The 26,206-nt window shown below is 45.0% G+C and overlaps 1 long non-coding RNA gene across 1 annotated transcript in view; it reads right to left on the bottom strand.

The window, feature by feature from the left end:
- Nucleotides 1–14,122, bottom strand: part of LOC137534258 (uncharacterized) — a 43,579-nt gene extending 29,457 nt beyond the window's left edge. The window contains exon 1 of the long non-coding RNA XR_011024346.1: nt 14,011–14,122. This is a non-coding gene — a long non-coding RNA (uncharacterized lncRNA). The remainder of the gene's footprint in view (nt 1–14,010) is intronic.
- Nucleotides 14,123–26,206: the final 12,084 nt, after the last annotated feature.

Raw genomic sequence — 26,206 nt, 5'->3', positions numbered from 1 at the left:
AGGGCCCCAACTACTAGCCTTCCCTTCCTCTGAGACAGGGGACTATACTTCAGATCAGGTGTTTTTGTGGCTACACTTGCTATGGGTATGAAGATCACGATGGCTTCACTTGTTTTTCTGATCCTTGTAAGATGAGCCCCAAGGCCATGAAGGGTACCAAGGGGAGGCAAGGGAAGGGGTGTGAACACTGGGAGTGGCCCCATCAAAATTTTTCCTGAGGGGGTCCCATGAATTGTAGTTATTCCACTGATCCTGATAGCAGGCAATGCAAGGAATAAGCATGGCCTTGGCACTATGGGGCTATGCAAAGCACAGGGGAAGATCTATCAAGGCAGGCCAAGGACAGTAGAGCAGTTGCTTTAAACAACCAATCAAGGCTCAGCTGTTGAATGAAAGAAGAATTCTGATTAGTGTCTCCACTTTCTCTCCAGTATTCCTTAAACCCACTTTGACAAAGCAGCCCACAGAACATCTGGCTACATACAGTAGTAGTGTATGCAATTAAACTTAGATAAATACTGTTAGGCCCCTTTTGCACTATAAAGGAAAACCTGTGTTGCATTTCCCTATTTTGCCGCATGGGGCCACAAAAGCAATGAACGTCTATGGAGAATTTTTCTTCCTTTTATCCTTACAAAGATACAAAGATAATGGCCTTCGTGGATGGAAGGTCTTATGAAGCCTTTCTTCATATTGACTTCTATATAATCCTTTAATGTCTAGAGCTCTGGCTCAGACAAAGGATATATACTTCGAAAAGAGATCTTGTCCCATGCAGGAGTGAGGGTGACCATAGATATAGTGAGGAGGAAATGAATCCACCTCCATCTTTAAACATGTCCAGAGATTCATGATACTCAAGAGGAATATTGTCCTCTGTTCTCAAACAGGCCCACAGGACTGTGTCTTCTTCAGCTGGACAGAAGAACTGGTGGCAATAAGGGACTGGAAGTGGAATGCTCTCAAAATTCATTTAATTAGGGGTTGTGAGCCTGCAGTGAAGTAATGACTTGACTGGGAAGATGGGACAACATATCAAGGCAAAATATAGTTTTGATGTTTTTTAAAGGAGAGTGATGAAGGGTGAAAAGAGTTTTCTCCATGAAAGAGCCTGGAAAACACACCAGAGGATGGACCACGTTCCTGGAGGGCAGAGGACACCCATGACAGGAAAGCAGCAGAAGTACCATGCATCAGGCTCGGAAGATGGACAAATCCACCAGTGTGTATGAAAGTGTACCTCTCATCAGCCTGCCTTTATTAAGAAACCCTCAGAATGGTTTAGAAAAATAAGACTCTGTGGCCCATATTCACTTCACTTTTTTCCCCTAAGTTTTCTCTTAGGTGATATTTTCACACCTTATCAGTAAAATGCAGTTCAAGCCAAGAGAAAGCAAGAAAATACTAAGAATAATTTCAACAGTACTTTTTTATCTACTTTTTGGTACTTTTTCAATTGCAGAGTGCAAAAGTTATGTTAAACAGAAGGTGAAAAATGTTCTCCTAGGAGAAAACTAAGGATAAAGAGAGAATTGAATAAGGGCCTGTAGCTGAAGTGCTACCCACAAACAGCCCGTTTCCAGGGGTGGGCGAGGCAGGTGTCTGCCCTGGGTGAAGTGAGGGAGGAGGGTGCAATGAAGGAAGGGAGGAGCAGCAGCACACAGGGACTCAACCACGGGGTGGGGGACCCGACTTCTCCTTCCCTCTCTTCGGGTCCCTCTCTGTGCTCTCCCCTCCATTGTAAAGTAAGATTTATGGCAACGGGAGCCAGGAGCGGTGTAGTAAAAACCTTTCCAGCTCCATGCGGTTGACTTTAATGTAAAGCACAGAAAGGAACAGGGAAGGAAAGCCTCTTCACTCTGCCTAGAACCAGTGGCCTTATAAACATCTTCCTTTGTGGCCTCATGATTTGTGCTTATGCCTTGGATCGGAGACATGGATCGGAGACAGGTAAGACAAGTCCTCTTGAGTACGTTTTGCTTATGAATTTGTAGATAGCTATAACAATCACTTTAAAAAAATTACTGGAATGTTGTATACTGTATACAGTTTCCGCAGCTATGTTACTACTACGGTATTGTTTTACAGGTAATTGTTGGTGTGACCGTAAATTATTTTGTCATCATTGGCAAACACAGGGGGGATTAAAGCTGCCCAGAATCCCCCCTCAGACCAGGGCCAGTGCAGTGTCTGGGGTCAGGCAAAAGTCGAGACATCTGCAGGCATCCTGCCACTCACAGCACCATGCTGCTGCCTGCACTATGTGGGGCCCACCCCGTCCCCTTTCTTTCCCTGCTACAGTTGACTTTGGAAGGAGCAGCAGCGTGTGTACAGAGCATTGAGCAGCTCTGGGGAACTTAACAGTCAGATATGAGCACAGCCATGTGCCCTGCTGTGTGAATGCTTCACTTTCCCCTTAATTAGCAATGTCAGCTGTCATATCTCTATCCAAATTGCTCCTGATCAATCCCGTTGTCGATCGGGAGCAGATCAGACATTTAGGAAATAAATGTCAGATCCTGTCAGTCAGACGGGAAATTGCATTATGTGTGCCCAGCATCAATCATGTCCTACTATATTATTATACTGTTGTGTACGTGGCTGAGGGAGACCTTTCAGGAATCCCCCCTTTGAAAATCCTGGGTTTGCCCCTGGTCATGTAATTATATATTTTGAGTTAGTAGCCAAACTAGGTATTTGCTACATTTTATTCACAAGAAAACCCCAACAACATAAAACTCACAAAGGAGAGATTTATTCTTATCAAAAGCAGGTCTAATAATAATAATGTCACTGAAATATGTGGAGTTTTGCTGTTGCAGCATTTTGAAACTAAAACTGAGGAAAGTTTATTCCCAAAAAGTAAGGTACTTTCAGCATTTGTTTTCTTGGTCATTCCTTTGAAGTTCAAATAGCAATAAGCAATCCCCCTTAAAAAAAACCTAACTTACAATATAATGATGACTCATAACTGCAGTAGCTTGTGCTCCCTACTCAGTGCTTGCTGCTGATCACAACCTGCACAAGGATGATAAGGAGGGGGAGTATGATCACTTTAGAAACATATATTTCAATCAGGGATTATCAGTGAATCAAACCCATTATAGTTAAAGGACATCCGAGACCAAAAAATGATGTGTAATGGAATACATACTTTTGTTACTAATAGAGATGTTGCGAACGGTTCCCGAACCGTTCGCCGGCGAATATCTCAGCATCTCTTGGCCCTTGTACTACTTCCGGGTCGCTATGACCCGGAGTAGTACGCCTGCGCTGGCCCAGCGGTGCGTGTCCTAGATCTCGCTCCTGTTGCCGGGAACTTTCTGCGCATGTGCGTGACGTCATGCGTGACGTCACGCTCAGCGCAGGCGTACTACTCTGGGTCATAGCGACCCGGAAGTAGTACAAGGCCCAGAGAGATTCGCCCGGCGAACGGTTCGGGCCATCTCTAGTTACTAATAGTCTTTTGGCAGGCTGTGTCCTCTGTCCGCCTCCTTTCTTTCATTTTAAGTCCCATTAGTAGGTCCTAACTAGCAAAGCAGGTAATTACAGCGCACACTCACTGCCGGGCTGCGCCTTACTTGGGCACCGCCATCTACCATACTGTTATTATGGCTATAATGTCGCTTGGGGGGGGGGGGGGGGGGCGGGGGGACACCACACACACACTGTAATTTGAGTGTTGGAAATAGCCGGACCCCAAATTACGCCACCAGGGGGTAGTTTAGGTTATCAGTAGTGGAATATGTTTGTTATATTCTCCTACTTTGCCCTGAGCGGGGTAAGCCGCCTCACGTCTCCTTCACAGCACTCATGTGACCGCAGCCAGAACCGTACATTCTTGGGGTAAGCCGCCTCGCGTCTCCTTCACAGCACTCATGTGACTGCAGCCAGAACTGTACATTCTCCCTGACTAGTACTAGTCAGGACCTTTGAACGGGAAGAAATGATTTTCTTGCATGCACACTAGCCTCGTCACAGTTACGCTGACGGCACTGTCTGCACTCCCGGCGGCTCTCCTGCCTGGCGCTTGCTCACATAGACTATGGGGAGGTTACTGGAAGAACTTACCCAGGATTGAACTCCGTCCCAATTAGTAGCCAATACCCACGTTCACATTAGAAATCTTTACCTTTTCTTTACCTGGCTGACTGATATTGTGGTAAAACCTCTCCCACAGTGTGATGTCAGAACAATGGGCCTGACAGTTTGCTGTCTGTGAACATTGTTGCATTGTGGAAAATAACATCTTTTTCCAACTGCCAAGCAAGCAATATCCCCCTCTGTGCATGGAACTCTCAGTAACAAAAAATCCATACAGATTACCTGGGAGAACTAAAGATATCGCCACGCGCAGGCCCGGATTTACCTCACAGCAGCCTATAGTCACACATGTCCTGGCACTCTAGACTTCCCCCTCTATGAACCTACAAACCTCCACCGAACCACACCACAAGTGTGCTGGCTGGCCCAGCTGTCACTTCTCACTTACTTTACTTGCCTGTCATAGGTAGCTACAGGTGTCCCTTAGTATTAGATAGCCAGAGCTATCCTCAGTATTAAGTAGGTAGAGGTGCCTCCAAGTATTAAGTAACTAGAGGTGACCCAGACTAAAGGGAAATATGGTCAGTGGAATGCAGTGGCGTAGCTAAGGAGCTGTGGGCCCCAATGCAAGTTTTACAATGGGGCCCCCCAAGCACTCTATACATAACAATTGATACGGCGCACCAAAACCTGCCAATGGAACTACAGTGTCAGAGGTGCAAGAAGGGGATGGGGAACGGTTTGTTAATGATTACTGCTATCCATAGCACCTATAGAAGTGATTATTATGAGCACATGACCAATAGAGAGCTAATACTGTAGTTGAGGGAGGGCCCCGATGCGGTCGCTACCGCTGCACCCCCTATTGCTACGCCCCTGGTGGAATGCTTAGACTCGGGTAACCTCTCATTTACACTGCGTTTGGAACTCATAGATAAGGTGGGCACTTAGGGAGGGGAGTGAGACGCCTTTCCATCATCAGGTGCCTGTAGTCACATGGCTACAGTGCCTTATGGTAAATCCTGTACACTGGGGTGAGGACATTTTTTACAATGGGCAAACACTGACTAACTAATCTATAAATGAAAATTGTTAAAAACAATTGTATTCATTATGTTACTTCACTACAGTTCCTCCTAAAGAAAAAAAAATACTATGATTTTAATTCTCGACAAACAAAGTGAGCTTGTGCGTGGCTTTTAAAGAACAAGCGACACCCATGCTAACCTAGAAATAAAACACACATATATAAGTAGTTAAATACTACTTCTACTTACATAAGAGATGTATTGTGCTATCCACTTAATGATTCCTGTGAATTTTATAAAGGAAAAGCAGAAAGTCCTATTCTAGGCAGTGGCCAAGCTAATGCTGACATCATATCCTCCCTGACTCTTGTTTTCCCCCTTCCCTCCTCTTGCTCATTGTGTATTCATTAGCTACCCTCCTCCCAGAAACTTCAGACACTCCCACTGAGGTGTATGCTAACACTGTCTAATTTTTTTATTTACACAGCCAATCACTGAGTCACCTCAGCCTTGCTTGTAAACACAAGTAATCAGAGGGCATTTCTGATAAGCAGCTAGGCAGGGAAATAAATGGAAGAGGAGGAATATAGTATAGATAAAAAGAACTCCCAACATTCAACTCTTTGGCACTGTTTGGCACTAGGGCCAGTGCTCCTAAAGTATGTGATAACTACAAGCCATAACAGCAGAAACAGTTTTGCAGATTTTGAATGCAGGATTAGCATCTTTATCACTTAATACACTCAGACCAGTTGCTTTTGAAATTTTATTTTTATGGTGACAATACCGCTTTAACAAGGAATATTGTATTCCTGCAGCAGCTTTCCACCCGTGCCTGGCTGTCTGGATAGAAGCCTTGCTTGTACCTGACAGTGCGGCTGTTTGTTTTATAGGTTGGTAACCAGTAGAGATGAGGAAGAAAGACTACTTCAGCAGAAGTTGTAGATCCAGATTCCCTGCAGTCATTAGGAGGCCCGGAGGTCTCTCGGCTTGAGGCAGGAAACAGTGAGAACGGCTTGTTTTCTCTGGTAATGTCTGCCATTTTAACAAAATGTGGAAGTAAAAAACACTTTATGATAATATTAGAACCAGACTGAACTAAATCAAACCCATGCAACCCAGGCGCAAACAGTCATCCTTAAGATCTGTGGGGATTCAAAAGTTGTTTGACTATACAGAAACGTTTACACCTGAAGGAATTTCATCTTGGGCTTTTGTAGAGCAAAAAGCTTTTTGAGACTTTTGAGATTGGTGATTGGGCGTCAACACATGGATTCTGGAACTAAGTGTACTGGTGTAAACGCCGTTAGCTTCATGAGAGTGAGGCACTTCCAGAAAATCGGGTAATCCAAAGGTTGTGGATGGGCCCACCATCAAATAAAGTCCGGGTGCCTGATACTGTGGTTTGGCCAAGCCACTATGAGATTCAGTATTGAATTATGGAATCAATTATCCTCTTTTTTATGTACAGAGCGTGACTGAAAGACACAGGGAAGGTAATTTAAAGGTACAGTAGCGCTGCACACACTGTTATGCATCGTATGATGATATGGTTGATTGCGAGTTTAAAGTGGATCCGAGATAAACTTTTACTCATTGCATAATTGTGTTCCTTTCATATAGTTTATAGAGCATTCCTCAAGCCAAATACTTTTTTTTGTTTTGTTACTCTAATTCCTTATAAACTAAACAAGCCTTGCCCACAGTTCCTTTTGTGCCTTGGCACTGTAGCAAGGGCTTATGGGAGCTCAGTCTGGGCAGGAGGAGGAAGAGGTTACTAGCTATTGATTTCAAAGGCAGAGGGGAGGAGGGAGGAGGAGAGGGGACTGAATTTACACACAGGCAAGCTGATAGCATCTCCAGCTCTCAGCCTGTGATAATGTGACAAACAGAACATGGCTGCCCTCATTGTATCACAGGAATAAATAATCATAAACTTTTGAAGCTGTTTGCAGCTAGATTTGCTGTGTAAACTATCTAAACTTTAGATAAGCTATATAGACAAGTTACTTGTTATAGTTAGTTTTTCATCTCGGATTTGCTTTAACCAGGATTTTAGATTATGTTTATTGTGCATTGATTAGAGATGACATCACTGTAGTGGTCACTGTTGGGCTATTAGGGATATTGCAGTATATAATGTTGAGTTTGTATGTATGTAACCACAGGCCTTGATAAAGGGGGCCCAAAACAATTGTCGGCTTTACTCTGTGGAAACTGATGGCTCAATAAAGAGCGTACTTAATGAAACATGGAGTGCTGATACATTTGTCTGCTGTCTCTTGGGAAATCAGGTCTTTCACATATTGAATCAGGCACAGGGGCGTAACTAGAGGGGAGCAGCACCTGCAATCTCAGGGGGGAACAGGGCTTTGGGGGACCCAACTACTAACCTTCCCTTCCTCCAATACAGAGGACTATACTTCAGATCAGGTGTTTTTGTGGCTACACTTGTTATGGGTGTGAGGATCATGATGGCCACACTTGTTCTATGACCCTTGTGAGATGGGCCCCAGGCTGTGAGGGGCACCAAGGTGAGGCAAAGGAAGGGGTAGGCCTGAACAATAAATCGAATTTAAATGCGATCACCAACATCCCAATTTCAGATTCGTCACAGCGGCGAGTATTGCGATGACATCATTTCCACATAGGGGAAGTTTGAACAAGCGACTTCATACTTCCCTAAAGTCCCGGCGAGTGCAGCCTGCAGTATCTGCAGTGTTGGACATACCTGCCGCACAAACCCAACACTGTCTGGCCTCTATTGCCGTCTGCCGGCTCTTGTGCACGGCATACTTCCTGGTTCCTGTATGTCACAAGACATACGAATTGAAATCGTAATTTCGGACAGAAATCACTGAATTCAATTTTTTCTTAAAATCATTCAGGCCTAGGAAGGGGTGTGAACGTCAGGGGGGGGCATGGATTGTAGTTACGCCACTGATTAGGCACCTTCTTTTGGGTTGCACAGGATGAGGTAGGTGTAATTATACCCACACATGTGGGGATAGGTGCTGTGTGGAAGGCTCATTGTGGAATCTGGGAGCCCCCTTTAACCACTTTGCTACCGTCAGTGAAAGCTGCTCTCAGTATCGGAGCATTTTCTTGCTTTTGGGAGTGAGACACTTTAACACTCATAGTTCGGCTGTAGTTTGCTCGAAATAGATTTTTTGTGGGGGTTTTTTTAGCACAGATATCTCTTTTTTTCTAATATCAAATATTTAATTACGCACATTAAAAAAATGCATCAAAACAAAGCAAAATTGTGACAAAAATGTTTTTTTTTATTTTGACGAAGCAAAAAATATTTTAAAGGAGAGTGACGCTCAAGAGTTCCCTCCTGTTCAGATTGGATACGGGCAAATACTGTTGTGTTACCTTTCAGAAAAGCTATTTATCAAAATAGAGGAGCTTTACCTAAGTTTAATAAAGTATGGTCAATATGGCTAGACTCTATCCATACACAATTAAGGTAATTTGTTGATTATTGGAATGGTGTGGGTGGGGTGGGTGAGGTTTGGATTTCCCCCTAATTTAGAGGATGAACTATCCTCATGGTTATGTTGTATGAAAATGCACTGCTCTGTTATGCTCTTTTTGGGAGCTGTATTTTGTTCAGCAAGTCAAGTTCTGCGAACTGTACAAGGTCATTAACCATAGGCTTCAGAGCCGGGACAAGGTCCTCCAGCACCCAAGGCTGAGACACCAAAGTGCGCCCCTCCATCCCTCCACCCTCAGCTGTCACACACTGATTGCTATTAGACTAAGAGGCACCCCAGGGCCCCCAACACCTTAATCTCTAGTTATCTGGCTTGTAGTCACTGCTATTTATCCCCTTTTCTTATTTCTTTCTGCTTCAAACACAATTAGGAATGACAGCTGAATGAATTGTGCATCCCCTCCTACACTGCGCCCTGAGGCTGGAGCCTCTCCAGCCTATGCCTCGGCCCGGCCCTGATAGGCTTACACCCCCCTAGTGACCAAGCAATTTTTTAAAATATAGGACACTGCAGCTTTAAGGCCTCACTGCAGGGCCGTAAAACTCAGCACACAAGTGCTGCTGGGATATTACATTTTTTTTTAAATATTTGTTTTATTTTTAAATACGTTTTGTCATTTATTTCTTATTTTTATTACCCACCTTCCCCCGCCAGCCAATCACAGCAATCAGCTCTCTTAGACATCAGACTATGAGAGCCAATCGCTCTCCTGCCTCCCAGGGGGCCAGCCGTGCCACACAGCGCTGCCATAGATCGCAGTGCTGTACTATGTAAATAGATGGTGGTTTTGCCGCATGACAGTCTCCTAGAGGCGATCGCTGCTGGGAGACTGATAACGGAGTGGAGATGACAGAGCAGAGTGGAGATCGGCATCGGCGCGCGCGATCTCCTGCAAAACCCCGCCCCAGGACTTGATGCCAATTGGCGTTAGGCTGTCCTGTGGCTGCCGCCGCGTTCACGTCACTTGGCGTGACACAGTCGTGATGTAGTAAATAAAGCCAAGCGCTTGCCTGTAACATCCTATGTGTGCGCAGCTGAGAACCAGCCAGACGGCCCACGATCGGGGTTGAGACCATTAAAACTCAGCGTATGTTTTAAAGGTTACCAGCATGTGAGTGTTCAATCATAATAAATTCCCTTTACGGTTTTACACTATTGAGGCTATAGGTTTATATTTGAGGGGCAGGGGCGTAACAATAGACCCTGCAAGGGATGCAGCCGCAGGGGGGCCCAGAAGCCACAGGGGGCCCAGTTGGGGTAGAAGTTTCTTTTCCCTGTCCTGAAAGACTGACAACTAAGGACACGGAGAGAAAAAAAACTTTCTGCTCTCTTCACAATTGTTCTGATGACTGCATCTGCTCAGCCACTGATAAGGAATCATACAAAACTTTGCAGACAAAGATTTGTAAACAGTCCCTATTCAGTGTTCAGCAGGGTCTTGTGTACAGTGCCCAGCCCCAACCTTTTTACCCCAACTCAAGTGCTGTGTACTGTACTGAGGTTTATCTGCATGAGGAAAACACATGCAAGTGTTCACTAGCCAATTGAATAACATTGGTTCTCAGTTTACCTGTGCACAAAGCGAGGGGGGCCCAGTGATTTCTAGTTACGCCCCAGTAAAGTCCTTAAAGTGGACCTGAACTCTTGCACTGTCATAGAGGGTCGATATATAAGGGTGAGTGCTCCATCTAGAGGGTGTGGTGGAGGTAACTCACAATGTGAGGCAAACCTATTTCGCAGATTTTTCCTACTTATTTTTTTTGGGATATACCTAAAGCCTAATTGGTCAGGAGTCTTACTCATATTGGACTCATTTGCATGTGCGCTTTGAGGGTGTTAAAATTGTACAGAAATAGAACGAAGCGCATCAACGTTGTGAACATTCTCATCTTTTATAGCGCAGAGTTTTATGTAATATCATAAAAAAAATATGACTTGCTGGGTCTTTTCTCTCCAACTTACACCGCGGGCTTCCGGCATGTAGCCCCGCCCCCTTGCAGGGGAGTCCTCTCTCTGTATCCGACATAGAGAGTGCCACAGAAGTGCCACAGCAGGTCTCTGCAAGGGGAGCTGACGCAAATGGGGCGGATGAGTTGGAGAGAAAAGACCCGGCAAGTCACAATAACATTTTATGAGAAGATGATACAAACAATGTTTATTTTAGACTAACTAGTCTCTAAGTTCAGGTTTTGAGATAAACAATTGTATCTATCCTCCTCCTCAGTGGCGTAGCTACAAACCTTGGGGCCTCGATGCAGAATTTGGACCCGGGCCCCACCACCGGGAGTAGGTGCCTCCAGAATAGGGAGCAAGGATTAGATGCCTCTGTATAGATCGTCAGGATTAGATGCCTCTGTATAGATCGTCAGGATTAGATGCCTCTGTATAGATTGTCAGGATTAGATGCCTCAGTATAGATCGTCAGGATTAGATGCCTCTGTATAGGTAGCCAGGATTAGATGCCTCAGTATAGATTGTCAGGATTAGATGCCTCTGTATAGGTAGCCAGGATTAGATGCCTCAGTATAGATTGTCAGGATTAGATGCTTCTGTATAGGTAGCCAGGATTAGATGCCTCTGTACAGATAGGGCTGGTGCACACCAAAACCCGCTAGCAGATCCGCAAAATGCTAGCAGATTTTTAAACGCTTTTTTTTATTTTTATGAGGCGTTTTGCTAGCGTTTTGCGGATTGCTGCTGCGGTTTTCAGTATAGTAGATTTCATATATTGTTACAGTAAAGCTGTTACTGAACAGCTTCTGTAACAAAAACGCCTGCAAAACCGCTCTGAACAGGCGTTTTTCAGAGCGGTTTGCGTTTTTCCTATACTTAACATTGAGGCAGAAACGCATCCGAAATCCAAAAAATGCCTCACCCAGGCATTTTTCGTTTCTGCAAAACGCCTGCCGCTCTGGTGTGCACCACCCCATTGAGATACATTGACCAAGCAGATCCGCAGCCGCAAGCGGATCTGAAAACGCCCAAAAAGCCGCTCGGTGTGCACCAGCCCATAGTCAGGATTAGATGCCTCTGTATAGGTAGCCAGGATTAGATGCCTCTGTACAGATAGTCAGGATTAGATGCCTCTGTATAGGTAGCCAGGATTAGATGCCTCAGTATAGATTGTCAGGATTAGATGTCTCTGTATAGGTAGCCAGGATTAGATGCCTCTGTATAGTCAGGATTAGATGCCTCTGTATAGCTAGTTGGGATTAGATGCCTCTGTATAGATAGTCCGGATTAGATGCCTCTGTATAGATCGTCAGGATTAGATGCCTCAGTATAGATAATCCGGATTAGATGCCTCTTTATAGATAGCCAGGATTAGATGCCTCAGTATAGATTGTCAGGATTAGATGCCTCTGTATAGATTGTCAGGATTAGATGCCTCAGTATAGATTGTCAGGATTAGATACCTTAGTATAGATTGTCAGGATTAGATGCCTCTGTATAGATTGTCAGGATTAGATGCCTCAGTATAGATAATCCGGATTAGATGCCTCAGTATAGATAATCCGGATTAGATACCTTAGTATAGATAGTCAGGATTAGATGCCTCAGTATAGATCGTCAGGATTAGATGCCTCAGTATAGATTGTCAGGATTAGATGCCTCAGTATAGATAATCCGGATTAGATGCCTCTTTATAGGTAGCCAGGATTAGATACCTCAGTATAGATAGCCAGGATTAGATGCCTCAGTATAGATAGCCAGGATTAGATGCCTCTGTATAGATAGCCAGGATTAGATGCCTCTGTATAGATAGTCCGGAATAGATGCCTCTGTATAGATAGTCAGGATTAGATGCCTCTGTATAGGTAGCCAGTATTGGATGCCTCTGTATAGCTAGTCAGGATTAGATGCCTCTGTATAGGTAGTCAGGATTAGATGCCTCTGTATAGGTAGTCAGGATTAGATGCCTCTGTATAGATAGTCAGTATTAGATGCCTCTGTATAGATAGTCAGGATTAGATGCCTCTGTATAGCTAGTCAGGATTAGATGCCTCTGTATAGATAGTCAGGATTAGATGCCTCTGTATAGGTAGCCAGTATTGGATGCCTCTGTATAGCTAGTCAGGATTAGATGCCTCTGTATAGCTAGTCAGGATTAGATACCTCTGTATAGATCGTCAGGATTAGATGCCTCTGTATAGGTAGCCAGGATTAGATGCCTCTGTATAGACAGTCAGGATTAGATGCTTCTGTATAGGTAGTCAGGATTAGATGCCTCTGTACAGATAGTCCAGATTAGATGTCTCTGTATAGGTAGCCAAGATTAGATGCCTCTGTATAGTCAGGATTAGATGCCTCTGTATAGATAGTCAGGATTAGATGCCTCTGTATATATAGTCCGGATTAGATGTCTCTGTATAGGTAGCCAAGATTAGATGCCTCTGTATAGTCAGGATTAAATGCCTCTGTGTAGGGAGCTAAGATTAGATGCCTCTGTATAGGGAGTCCGGATTAGATGCCTCTGTATAGGGAACTAGGATTAGATGCCTCTGTATAGATAGTCAGGATTAGGTGCCTCTGTATAGGTAGCCAGGATTACATGCCTCTGTAGAGGTAGCCAGGATTAGATGCCTCTGTATAGATAGTCAGTATTAGATGCCTCTGTATAGATAGTCAGTATTAGATGCCTCTGTATAGATAGTCAGTATTAGATGCCTCTGTATAGATAGTCAGTATTAGATGCCTCTGTATAGATAGTCAGTATTAGATGCCTCTGTATAGATAGTCAGGATTAGATGCCTCTGTATAGATAGTCAGTATTAGATGCCTCTGTATAGATAGTCAGGATTAGATGCCTCTGTATACATAGTCAGTATTAGATGCCTCTGTATAGGTAGTCAGGATCAGGGGGGACGCAGCAGCAGCTGCTCGGCAGTCATTAGATACTCACTTCGGCCATGCTCCACGCGGTGCAGCTACAATCTTCTTCCTGTTCTTGTGTTCCATCTCACAGCAAGAGCGCCCCCTAGGGAGCACTCTTAATGTGAGATGTAACACAAGAACAGGAAGAAGTTTGTAGCTGCAGTGTGTGGATCATGAGCAAAGTGAGTATCTGATGACTCCCTCAGCAGCAGCAGTTTTATTTTATATTTAAATCTACTTTTTAAGTTTTTACTGTTTCATTGTCTCTGCTCAATAACCCTTCATTGAAGTATGCCAGAGCTAAAGTCTATGAACTGTTGACCCTTTTTAATCTATTTTCTGCTCTCAGATGCCTTTTTTTGTATTATGGCTGTAATTCCTTATCACTGAGGGTTACGCTGTGGTCCCATCCAGTCCCAAGCCAGTCACTTGCATTCCTGATGTTTAACTCTTTCAGGCAGGGAAAGAAAAAAAAGGAACACAGCATAGTTATTTGTATGCTTGGCGCTGTACATACACATGTCTATCTCATCATGTCACCTCGTGTATCCTTTCAAGGGTACCTGAAGCGAAAAAAGATAATTGAATACTTGACTCAGTAGTGGGAAGCCTCTGGAGAGTTCAGAGTCTTCTCAATCCTCCTTGATCCCACCGATCCAGAACTTATTCGACAAGGGCCTGTGGAGTTATGGAAACAGTACATTTAATTTATAAATACTGTTAAATACTGTTATAAATGTTGATTAATATTAAAATATGAATTACTCCATTCACATAAAAACATTAGTTCAAGGTGGTAATTTAGGAATGATTTCTGTATAGACAGGCTAGCGGGCTATCTGCTGAGCAGCCTGTTCTGTTGTACGGAAAGGGGAGGGGAAAAGGGTTGAGCTGGAGGTGTAAGAAAAAACAATAGAAGATAACCGTCAGACAATGCTGATCTAAAGTGTGAAATGGCTGAAGGGAATGTGAACACACACTTCAGACTACTTGAACAATTTATTTAAGCAGCAAGATTCTAATATACTGTATATACTTTATAAGTGTTGTGCAGTTACGTTGAGGACACTCAAGCAGTCCTTACAATATCTATACCATAGTCTGTTCCTATTGTTTGTTTATGGCAAAGGCCAAAGGACACACTTTTCACCAGAGGTGTAACCACAGAGGGCAACCCCAGTGACTGCAGGGGGTTCCAGAGCTGTGGGGGCACAGCTTCTAACCACCCCCCTCCCCCAATACAAGGGCCCATCTCACATATCAGAAAATGCAGCACGTTAGCCAGTATAGAAAATGCAGTGCATACATGTGAAATCTGCGCCGGTAGACTTGGGCGCAGGACACAGCCAGTACATGGCTGATCCTGCTTCTGCACAAGTCTGGGCCATGTTAATTACTATTCCCCCTTCCAGGCCACCATGGATAGGGGGAAATGATATAATTTGGCTTACAGCGATTGCTGGAGACCGATTTATTGTGTTTTTTAAGCAACGTTGGCTCCGTCTTCTGACAGCGCCAACGTTACTCACTGAGCGCTGTGTGATGTGATTCCTATAATAGTCTATGGTGGCGCCGGCTGCGCCCAAATCTAGCAGCGCTGAAAAGCACTGCTCCAAATGCAGTCCATAAAGAAATGCATCACATTGGCTCATATGGAAAATGTAGAAAATCGACAATTGCATACATGGAACTCACTGGTAGTAGCTTATGTGATACCCCAATATACTGGTGGAGCACGAGTTTGACGATTAATTGAACAATACTAAAAAGAATGGTATCACCCTCTGCTTCAATATCACTTGCAAAGTTTTATTAAAGGTATAACACATATTGCATGTTGCTTCTATATCAAATTTAAAATCATAAAACATGCTGCAGGTTGTATATAGCACAGCCGGCTGGGCCCATGCTCTCAGCACTATCACACCACAGCCACACGTGGGATCCCATCAATTACAGCTCTACTCTAAAGCAGGACTCCATAAACATTCATCTGGAGTCCTGGATTCCCCCAGTAATTGAAGACTATTCTCTTTGGGCTCAAATCTGATGACTCAGAGATATCAAGTGTCACTTCAATGCAGTTCCACATAACCTGGACCGTTTTCAGCAGTTAAATGGCAATCATATATATTGCTGGAGAACTGTCTGCCTAGTCAGAGGCTCTCACCACTCTGCTGCAGATTTTCAGCCATCAACTGTAGTTTCTCTGCGCGTCAGTCTACATCCTTCATCTCAGTAGCAACAGAGTCCTGGAGATAGCTCTGCTATTGTGGTCTCCCCTGGTGTCAACAAGCTGATAGGTGTGTGCCCACACAGGCTCCCAGTCGGGGTCTGGTCAGTCTTTCATCCCTTCATGTAACTAGCCCCTAAGTTGGTCCAGCGCCGGACTATTATGGGAGCTCAAGTAGGGAGAGCAGGCTGGCGTGTGCTAGGCCGCAGCGTGAGCCTCCTCCTAGCACACGCCAGCCTGCTCTCCCTACTGGAGCTCCCATAATAGTCCGGCGCCGGACCAACTTAGGGGCTAGTTACATGAAGGGATGAAAGACTGACCAGACCCCGACTGGGAGCCTGTGTGGGCACACACCTATCAGCTTGTTGACACCAGGGGAGACGACAATCTCCAGGACTCTGCTGCTACTGAGGTGAAGGATGTAGACTGACGCGCAGAGAATCTACAGTTGATGGCTGAAAATCTGCAGCAGAGTGGTGAGAGCCTCTGACTAGGCAGACAGTTCTCCAGCAATATATATGATTGCCATTTAACTGCTGAAAACGGTCCAGGTTATGTGGAACTGCATTGAAGTGACACTTGATATCTCTGAGTCATCAGATTTGAGCCCAAAGAGAATAGTCTTCAATTACTGGGGGAATCCAGGACTCCAGATGAATGTTTATGGAGTCCTGCTTTAGAGTAGAGCTGTAATTGATGGGATCCCACGTGTGGCTGTGGTGTGATAGTGCTGAGAGCATGGGCCCAGTCGGCTGTGCTATATACAACCTGCAGCATGTTTTATGATTTTAAATTTGATATAGAAGCAACATGCAATATGTGTTATACCTTTAATAAAAGTTTGTAAGTGATATTGAAGCAGAGGGTGATACCATTCTTTTTAGTATGGAAAATGTAGCACGTTAGCCCATATAGAAAATGCAGCACTTTAGCCCATGTAGAAAATGCAGCAGTAGGGCCGGGCCGAGGCATAGGCTGGAGAGGCTCCAGCCTCAGGGCGCAGTGTAGGAGGGGGCGCAGAATTCATTCAGCTGTCATTCCTAATTGTGTTTGAAGCAGAAAGAAATAAGAAAAGGGGATACATAGCAGTGACTGCAAGCCAGATAACTAGATATTAAAGAGAATCTGTATTGTTAAAATCGCACAAAAGTAAACATACCAGTGTGTTAGGGGACATCTCCTATTACCCTCTGTCACAATTTCGCCGCTCCTCGCCGCATTAAAAGTGGTTAAAAACAGTTTTAAAAAGTTTGTTTATAAACAAACAAAATGGCCACCAAAACAGGAAGTAGGTTGATGTACAGTATGTCCACACATAGAAAATACATTCATACACAAGCAGGCTATATACATCCTTCCTTTTGTATCTCAAGAGATCATTATACACAGTCAGTGTGCATAGAGGGGCCAGGAGGAGGGAGATGCATCACAGAACCACAACACTGAAGAACTTGGCAGCCTTCCAGACACAGGCTGACAAGTCTGACAAGAGAGAGATAAGTTGATTTATTACAGAGATGGTGATAGTAGAACGTGCTGCAGTAAGCCAGAACACATTAGAATAGCTTTTGGAACTTGAAGGATGATAAAAAACAGGATGTAATTTTTGTTACGGAGTCTCTTTAAGGTGTTGGGGAGGTTGTGGGCCCATGGGGGCCTCTTAGTCTAATAGCAATCAGTGTGTGAGGGCTGGGGTGGCAGGGATGGAGGGGCACACTTTGGTGTCTCAGCCTTGGGTGCTGGAGGACCTTGTCCTGGCTCTGTGCAGCACGTTAGCCCATATACAAAATGCAGTCCATTAATAAAATGCAGCACGTTAGCACATGTAGAAAATGCAGTCCATATATAAAATGCAGCACATTAGCCCATATAGAAAATAAGCAGGTTAATCCATATAGAAACAGCAGCCTATATATGAATTGCAGCACATTAGCCCATACAGAAAATGAAGCACATTAGCCCATATAGAAAATAAGAAGATTAGCCCACACATAAAATGAGCATATTAGCCCATACAGAAAATGCGGTTTATACATGCAGCTAGCTAAGTGCTAACTGCGTGTAACAACAACAAAAAAATTATGCAAATCAGCCCATCACGGCCTGAGAAATCCTCCGCGGCGGCTTAGCCCGAGCACAGCTCGGGCTTACTGCCAGGGAGGTTAATGGGAGGGTTCTCATACTTTGCCCAATTGGTCACTGTGTGACTGGGATTGATATGCAACAGAAATAATCCGCACTCCTCAATAGTACTGGTGTGCAGCTACCAGGACAAAAAGCATCATACCTTAACCATAAAAAAGAAAAAAGAGGTCATGGAAATACAGGCTGCACCACCATTCCAAATGTAAACAATCTTTATTGGACACCATGCGAAGAACACATAAAAGCCAGGGCTGTGAAGTCGGAGTTGGAGTCGGAGTTGTTGATTTCATAAACTGAGGAGTCAGAGTCAGGAGTTGGAGTCAGATGAATTTTGTACAAAATCCACAGCCCTGTTAAAGGAAAACTTAAGTCAAATAAAAAAAATGACATTTACTCACCTGGGGCATCCCTCAGCACCCCAAAGCTGGATGGTGCCCTCGCAGCCCCGCTCCGATCGTCCTGTCCCCGCCGGCGGCTACTTCCGGTTCGGCGACAGCCGCCGACAGGCTGGGAACGCGGCTGATTTTCCGCGTTCCCAGCCGCTGCTATCACCCTCTATGCTGCTATAGCGTCTATATATACGCTATAGCAGCATAGAGGGTGATAGCAGCGGCTGGGAACGCGGAAAATCAGCCGCGTTCCCAGCCTGTCGGCGGCTGTCGCCGAACCGGAAGTAGCCGCCGGCGGGGACAGGACGATCGGAGCGGGGCTGCGAGGGCACTATCCAGCTTCGGGGTGCTGAGGGATGCCCCAGGTGAGTAAATGTCATTTTTTTTATTTGACTTAAGTTTTCCTTTAAGTATTAGACTAAGGAGTCGGAGTCGAGGAGTCGGAATGACGGAATCTGAGACATTTTGGGTACCCAGAGTCGGAGTTGGAGTCGTGGTTTCATAAACGGAGGAGTCAGAGTCGTGGTTTCATAAACTGAGGAGTCGGAGTTGGAATATTTTTGTACCGACTCCACAGCCCTGATAAAAGCATTTAAAAAGTTACAGCTAACAAGCAGCAATTCACCACAATACATCAATTGCGGACCAATGATCAATAAGTGTCTCACCACCTATGTAAACAATCAGCCCTGTTACTGCTTAAATTGTCAAAAATCGGGTTCAATGATTGAGCCCAATGTAAGGCAATCCCAGACCCGGGTCTAGTCCTGAAAATGACATGCAACAGTAATAAGCCCTATAGTGACCAAAGTGCTAAGAAATAAGGATAGATATAATGGTCAAAGAACATGAGTGTTCAGGTAAAAGTGCATGAACAGTGCATATAGGGACAGGGCTGTGGAGTCGGAGTTGGAGTCGGAGTCAGAGCAATTTTGGGCACCCGGAGTCGGAGTCGTTGATTTCATAATCTGAGGAGTCGGAGTCGGGAGTCGGATGATTTTTGTACAAAATCCACAGCCCTGTTAAGTATTAGACTAAGAAGTCGGAGTCAAGGAGTCGGAGTCGTGGTTTCAGAAACTGAGGAGTCGTAGTCGGAAGATTTTTGTACCGACTCCACAGCCCTGTATAGGGATCAGTAATGCAAGTCAAAAGTTATATATGGGGTTGTAGCACACATATACCGATACTGGAGGGTCCTGGAATTGATAGCAGCATTCAGATGAGGGTGGTGGGAGGCACTCCAGACTCTCCACGCGTGGCTAAAGATAACCACTTCCTCAGGAGCAGTGTATCATAGGAAAAGGGGTTGCTTAAGAGCTGGGGACCTTCGTGGATGGAGCGCTCTGATAGGACAAGCTGTCCGAGTGAAGAATGTCATCAGCTGGAGCGGAAATATATCCGCCTTCCAAGCTGTGTTGAAAATGAGTCATGGAGTGCAAGAATCCACGTGATTCCACACAAGGGATAATATACATGTAAATAAAGTGATGAACAAAATAATAATATTGAAAATACAGCAGGAAAATCGACACGAAATGCAGAGCAGAGACATCCCAAGTAAGGGGCGTTACTGTTTGACTCAAACAATAAGTAAATGCAAAGCTATATGGATACAGCCAATCAGGTAAGAGGCACTAAGCATAGCGTACATGTCCTACCCAATTCAATGTTTGATATGTGGTATGCGCCACCAAGCATAGCGTCCATTATTTATGTATACTCAGACAGAGAGAGGAGGGGGATTTTTTGTTGTTTGGTTGCCAAGAGGGAGGTAACAAGACACAAAAAATGTTAAGTAAAGTGCATGCTTCAAAAGACACCAACAGGGGCAACTTCATCAATTAGTGTGATTGTTGGATAAGGGAGAGGTTATTGTGGGTTCTGGGGGGTGGGAGAATTAAGTGTGAGTGGTGGGGGAAGGGAGAGGTCAGTGTGGTTGTCAGGGAAGGGAGAGGTTAGTGTGGATTGGGGGGAGTGGGAGAGGTTAGTGTGGGGGGTGGGGGAGGGAGAGGTCAGTGTGGGTACTGGAGGGAAGGAAGAGTCAGTGTGGGTGATGGAGAGGTTAATGAGGGTGGAGGGAGAGGTCAGTGTGTGTGTGTGGGGGGGAAGTTACTGTGGGTTCTGGGGGGGGGGGGGGGGGTGATGGGTCAGTGTAGGTGATTGGTGGAGGGAGAGGTCAGTGTGGGTGTGGGGGACGGGGGTGGAGGAGGGAGAAGTTACTGTGGGTTCTGGGGGTGAGGGGACAGTGTGGGTGATTGGTGGAGGGAGAGGTCAGTGTGTGTGTGTGTGTGTGTGTGGGGGGGGGGGGGGGGGGTGAGGGAGAAGTTACTGTGGGTTCGGGGGGGTGAGTGATCGTCGTGGGTTGGTTGGTGGAAGGAGAGGCCAGTGTGTGTGTGTGTGTGTGTGTGGGTGAGGAGGGGGTTCTTGAGGGAGAAGTTACCGTGGGTTCTGGGGGGGAGGGGTCAGTGTAGGTGTGTGGGTGGGTGAGGAAGAAGTTACTGTGGGTGCTGGGGGGAGGGGTCAGTGTGGGTGGGTGAGGAAGAAGTTACTGTGGGTGCTGGGGGGAGGGGTCAGTGTGGGTGGGTGAGGAAGAAGTTACTGTGGGTGCTGGGCGGAGGGGTCAGTGTGGGTGATTGGTGGAGGGAGAGGTCAGTGTGGGTGGGTGAGGAAGAAGTTACTGTGGGTGCTGGGGGAAGAGGTCAGTGTGGGTGATTGGTGGAGGGAGAGGTCAGTGTGGGTGGGTGAGGAAGAAGCTACTGTGGGTGCTGGGGGGAGGGGTCAGTGTGGGTGGGTGAGGAAGAAGTTACTGTGGGTGCTGGGCGGAGGGGTCAGTGTGGGTGATTGGTGGAGAGAGAGGTCAGTGTGGGTGGGTGAGGAAGAAGCTACTGTGGGTGCTGGGGGAAGAGGTCAGTGTGGGTAATTGGTGGAGGGAGAGGTCAGTGTGGGTGGGTGAGGAATTAGTTACTGTGGGTGCTGGGGGGAGGGGTCAGTGTGGGTGTGTGGATGAAGGAGAAGTTACTGTGGGTGCTGGGGAGGAGGGGTCAGTGAGGGTGATTGGGCAGGGGGTCGTGGGGGAGATCAGTGTGGGTGCTGCTATCGGGGATGCACATTCTCACCTGCTCCCAAATTCCTGTCAGGGCTGCCTCTCCAAAGTGTCCTGTATTGGGGGGGCGAAGCTTTTCGCGGCCGGGGGCGGAGCTTCTCGCGGCCGGGGGCGGGGCTTCTCGCAGCCACCTTTGTTGTAAAAAAAAGGCATGTGGGGGTCGGGGGGATGTGCCAGAGCCCCTCCCCTCTGCACGTGACCCTCTACTGTGACGGAGCCGCATCTGAGCCCGAAGTGCCGACAGCTCGGAGTCACGTGACAGCCTCTGTGCTTCTTCAAACACACTACACGGCTCATAGCTCCCCATCAGCGCCCCCTGGAGGCCCCAAATAGCATAACATGTGTCTGCCAGAGACCCCTCGTCCACCCCCAGCAGCGATCTCTCCTCTCTGCCCCCTCTCACCCCCGCAATCTGCCCCCGAACAGCTGTCTCCCCGCCGCTAGCGCTGTGACCACCAGGGGGCGCCCATGGATCGGGGGATTTCCACAAGAAAGCGGCGGTATTCCTCCGGGATTCCTGTTCGGGTCTTCGGGGGGGGAGTCCAGAGATGGAGATATGCGGGTGGTCCCGGGTTTGGGGGTCGCCGATCACCTGAAAACCCCGCGATGAGGCGGGAGAAGAAGCACAAGTGTGGCGCAGGGGCTGTGTCTGTTCTCAACGTGGTCCGCTCTGTGGCTTTATTAGGAAGCTCCGGTGCGGGAGCGAGGCATTCGTCTAGAGACCGCCGAGCCGAGCGGGGCTCCTCTGCCGCTGATCGCAGCTCCGATGCCGCAAACGAAGGAAGGAAGGAATGTTTTAGTAATTATTCTTTTTTTTTTATTATTTAAACAACAATCATAAAGTCACATAAGGATTTCAATACAGCAATTCTGGTAATAAAAGCGGTATATATATATATATATATAAATATATATATATATATATATATACATATATATTTATATATTTATATATATATATATATATATATATATATATATATATATATATATATAGTAGCCAGAGAAGATGTAATGTAAGCAGATATACCAAATGATATCAGAAATGATGGCTATATATACCTGTCAAATAGCTAAAAAAAGATCATATATATATATATATATATACATACATACATATATATATATATATATATATATATATATATATATATATATTTGTTTTGTTTTAACATTTTATTGAAAAGGTAAGCAAAGTCCATATATACAAAAAAGCCAACAAACCTCACTCAGGAAGCATTACATCAGTGTGAATTATGAAAAGAAGTAAATATAATCAAATCCCTAGTACAGAATACATTATCATTTACATGCAAATAGTCCTGACATGCTGTAAATTGTCTTTCCAGATGAAAACTTGACTGATCAGTTACAGCTGTTTTTTTCCCCCACCTGATGACCTCACAATACTCAGCTGGGTACAAATAGAGTATGATGGGATTACCTAATGACCTCACAATACTCAGCCGGGTATAGAGGATGCTGGGATTACCTGATGACCTCACAATACTCAGCTGGGTGTAGAGGATGCTAGGATTACCTGATGACCTCACAATACTCAGCTGGGTATAGAGGGTGCTGGGATTACCTGATGACCTCACAATACTCATCTGGGTATAGAGGATGCTGGGATTACCTGATGACCTCACAATACTCAGCTGGGTATAGAGTATGCTGGGATTACCTGATGACCTCACAGTACTCAGCTGGCAGCAGGGAGGGGGGTCGGTCCCCCCCCTCACCTAGGTCCCCCGACCCCTCTCTCCCTCCAGCTAGTGGGGGTCCTTGAAAATGTTGGAAATTCGGACTGTCTGTTCAGGTTTTAAAAACGGGTCCCCTGAACGCAGACGGATCAGTTTTTTTTATGGGTGAAGCGAACTGCTATCTTTAACACTGGTATCCGTGGCTCCAGTTTTGATCTGGCCTGAAAAACAGAGCCACAGATACGTTAACGGACCAAGTGTGAGCCTAGCTATATGTAGTATGATTGTTTACCTACACAACCTGCTCACAAAATCCAATATCTGCTGGCTCTCATAGTGCATGTTGGTAAGGTTAGTTAGTGATTGGCCAATCATAATTGAAAGTGTGTACCAGGATTTACTCACTGGGAAGACTACATCCTATAGGTGTTATGCCTGGGTCACTCCATGCAATTTCCTTCAGATAGACGGATCAAATTGATAATTTCCAACAGATCTGATCTGATTTCAGATCGTTTTTTCCAATTAAACTTTTCCAAAAACTTCTACAAAAAATGCATCAGAAAAATGATCAGAAATCAGATCAGATAGGACCTGTCAGAAATCATTGTTTGGACCCGTCTATCTGACGGGAAATTGCATGGTGTGTATGTACCAGGCATAACAACTAGCTGGAAGCATCTGAGTCATTATCTGATCACGTATGATATGTGTGAAAGTGGAGATTCCATTCTACAATGGGGCACAGTTCCATCTTATATCTGCTTATTAATGTTACTTTTTCTTTATGGTTATGATTGTCTCACAAGGTTATACATAGAGGATGCATATAGGAGGAATAAGTATATGGAATAGAGAACATACAGGCTAGGTGAACACTTAGCAGAAACGCTAACGTTGCAGAACAAATGCTGCGTTTTTGTCGCTAATGGAAGTTGATGGGCCACAGAAAAAAATGCATATAAAAACGCATATGCGTTTTCAAACATGCATTTTTAAAATGCAGGTTTTGTTGCATAGTATTAAAAAACGCACATAATGAAAGTCAATGGGAACGCAATGGTATGCGTTTTTTATGTTTGCATTTTACATGCGTTTTTATATAAAAAAATTGTTTTCTGATGTATTTCCGCTTCCTGTTGTCTTCCTAGGGATTAGCATAAAACGCAATTGAAAAGCGCATACAAAACGCATATAGGTTTTGTATATGCGAAACACAAATGCATAAAAACGCACACAAACGCTTGAAAAACGCATTTGCAAGGAGAAACCGCAAACTTACTAAAAACACCCCCCCCCCCACACACACACACATGACAGAAAACGCAACCTTTCACGCTCTGTTATGTGTGCACCCAGCCTCAGTCAGTTTTAAGCACTGAGTATGAGCTGAGTGAAGGTGGCCATACACTTATAGATTTGCAGCAGATTTGACCATCAGATAGCTTTCTGGCAGATGCCTGTCAAGTACAATGTGACAGGAATCTATCTGATGTGTGCCACACACTAGGAACAGGTTTCCAGTAGATTTCAGAATGAAATCTATTGGGAATCGATCTCAATGCATTATTTGACCATTAGATCCGATGCAACTCTATGGGCCATCGATCTGCTACCAGCAGCAGATCGACCTAGGTTTTCCATCCTGTAAGATAGATTTGCGGAAGATTTTGATCTATCAAATGGGGAATTTGATAGAATTGATTTCTGATCGATCGATTCTATAGAATCGATCGATGGCTGAAATCGACCAGTGTATGGGCCCCTTAAATGCATTATTGGACCATCAGAGCTAATGCAACTCTATGGGCCATCGATCTGCTGGCAGCAGCAGATCGACCTAAATTTTCCATCCTGTCAGATCAAATCGATCGAAATCGGTCGCAAATCGATCAAATGGGGAATTTGATAGAACCGATTTCTGATCGATCGATTCTATAGAATTGATCGATCGATCGCTGAAATCGACCATAACTGTGGATTCATGAATGGCCAGCTTGTTGTTAGTAGTTTTCAGATCATTAAATCATATTTGTGATCTCTACACAGAAACTATGGTAATTAGTAGCCAAATAGAAAGTTATATAAACAGATCACAAATATAATGATTTGATGATCTGAAAACTACTAACACCAAGTGGGCCATTCATGGCAAAACTATGGAACGTTTGACATGTTTAGAAGCCTGGTACACACTTTCAATTATGATTGGCCAATAACTGACCAGTTATACCACCTATGGCTAGGTCCACACTTGTCCGTTCAGGATTAAATACGTTTTAAACGGATCCTTTTTTTTTTTTACTAAACAAAACGGAGGCTATGGTAAAGCCACAGGGGACGTTTCCAGTCTGTGGAAACGTCAGCGGGCAGCAGGGAGGGGGGTCGGTCCCCCCCCTCACCTAGGTCCCCCGACCCCTCTCTCCCTCCAGCTAGTGGGGGTCCTTGAAAATGTTGGAAATTCGGACTGTCTGTTCAGGTTTTAAAAACGGGTCCCCTGAACGCAGACGGATCAGTTTTTTTTATGGGTGAAGCGAACTGCTATCTTTAACACTGGTATCCGTGGCTCCAGTTTTGATTTGGCCTGAAAAACAGAGCCACAGATACGTTAACGGACCAAGTGTGAGCCTAGCTATATGTAGTATGATTGTTTACCTACACAACCTGCTCACAAAATCCAATATCTGCTGGCTCTCATAGTGCATGTTGGTAAGGTTAGTTAGTGATTGGCCAATCATAATTGAAAGTGTGTACCAGGATTTACTCACTGGGAAGACTACATCCTATAGGTGTTATGCCTGGGTCACTCCATGCAATTTCCTTCAGATAGACGGATCAAATTGATAATTTCCAACAGATCTGATCTGATTTCAGATCGTTTTTCCAATTAAACTTTCCAAAAACTTCTACAAAAAATGCATCAGAAAAATGATCAGAAATCAGATCAGATAGGACCTGTCAGAAATCATTGTTTGGACCCGTCTATCTGACGGGAAATTGCATGGTGTGTATGTACCAGGCATAACAACTAGCTGGAAGCATCTGAGTCATTATCTGATCACGTATGATATGTGTGAAAGTGGAGATTCCATTCTACAATGGGGCACAGTTCCATCTTATATCTGCTTATTAATGTTACTTTTTCTTTATGGTTATGATTGTCTCACAAGGTTATATTCTACCTCC

Source organism: Hyperolius riggenbachi, chromosome 10 (genome assembly GCF_040937935.1).
Source record: "Hyperolius riggenbachi isolate aHypRig1 chromosome 10, aHypRig1.pri, whole genome shotgun sequence".
Lineage (NCBI taxonomy): Eukaryota > Metazoa > Chordata > Amphibia > Anura > Hyperoliidae > Hyperolius > Hyperolius riggenbachi.
Note: the sequence above shows the minus strand (reverse complement) of the source record. Positions and strands in the feature narration are given on the sequence as shown.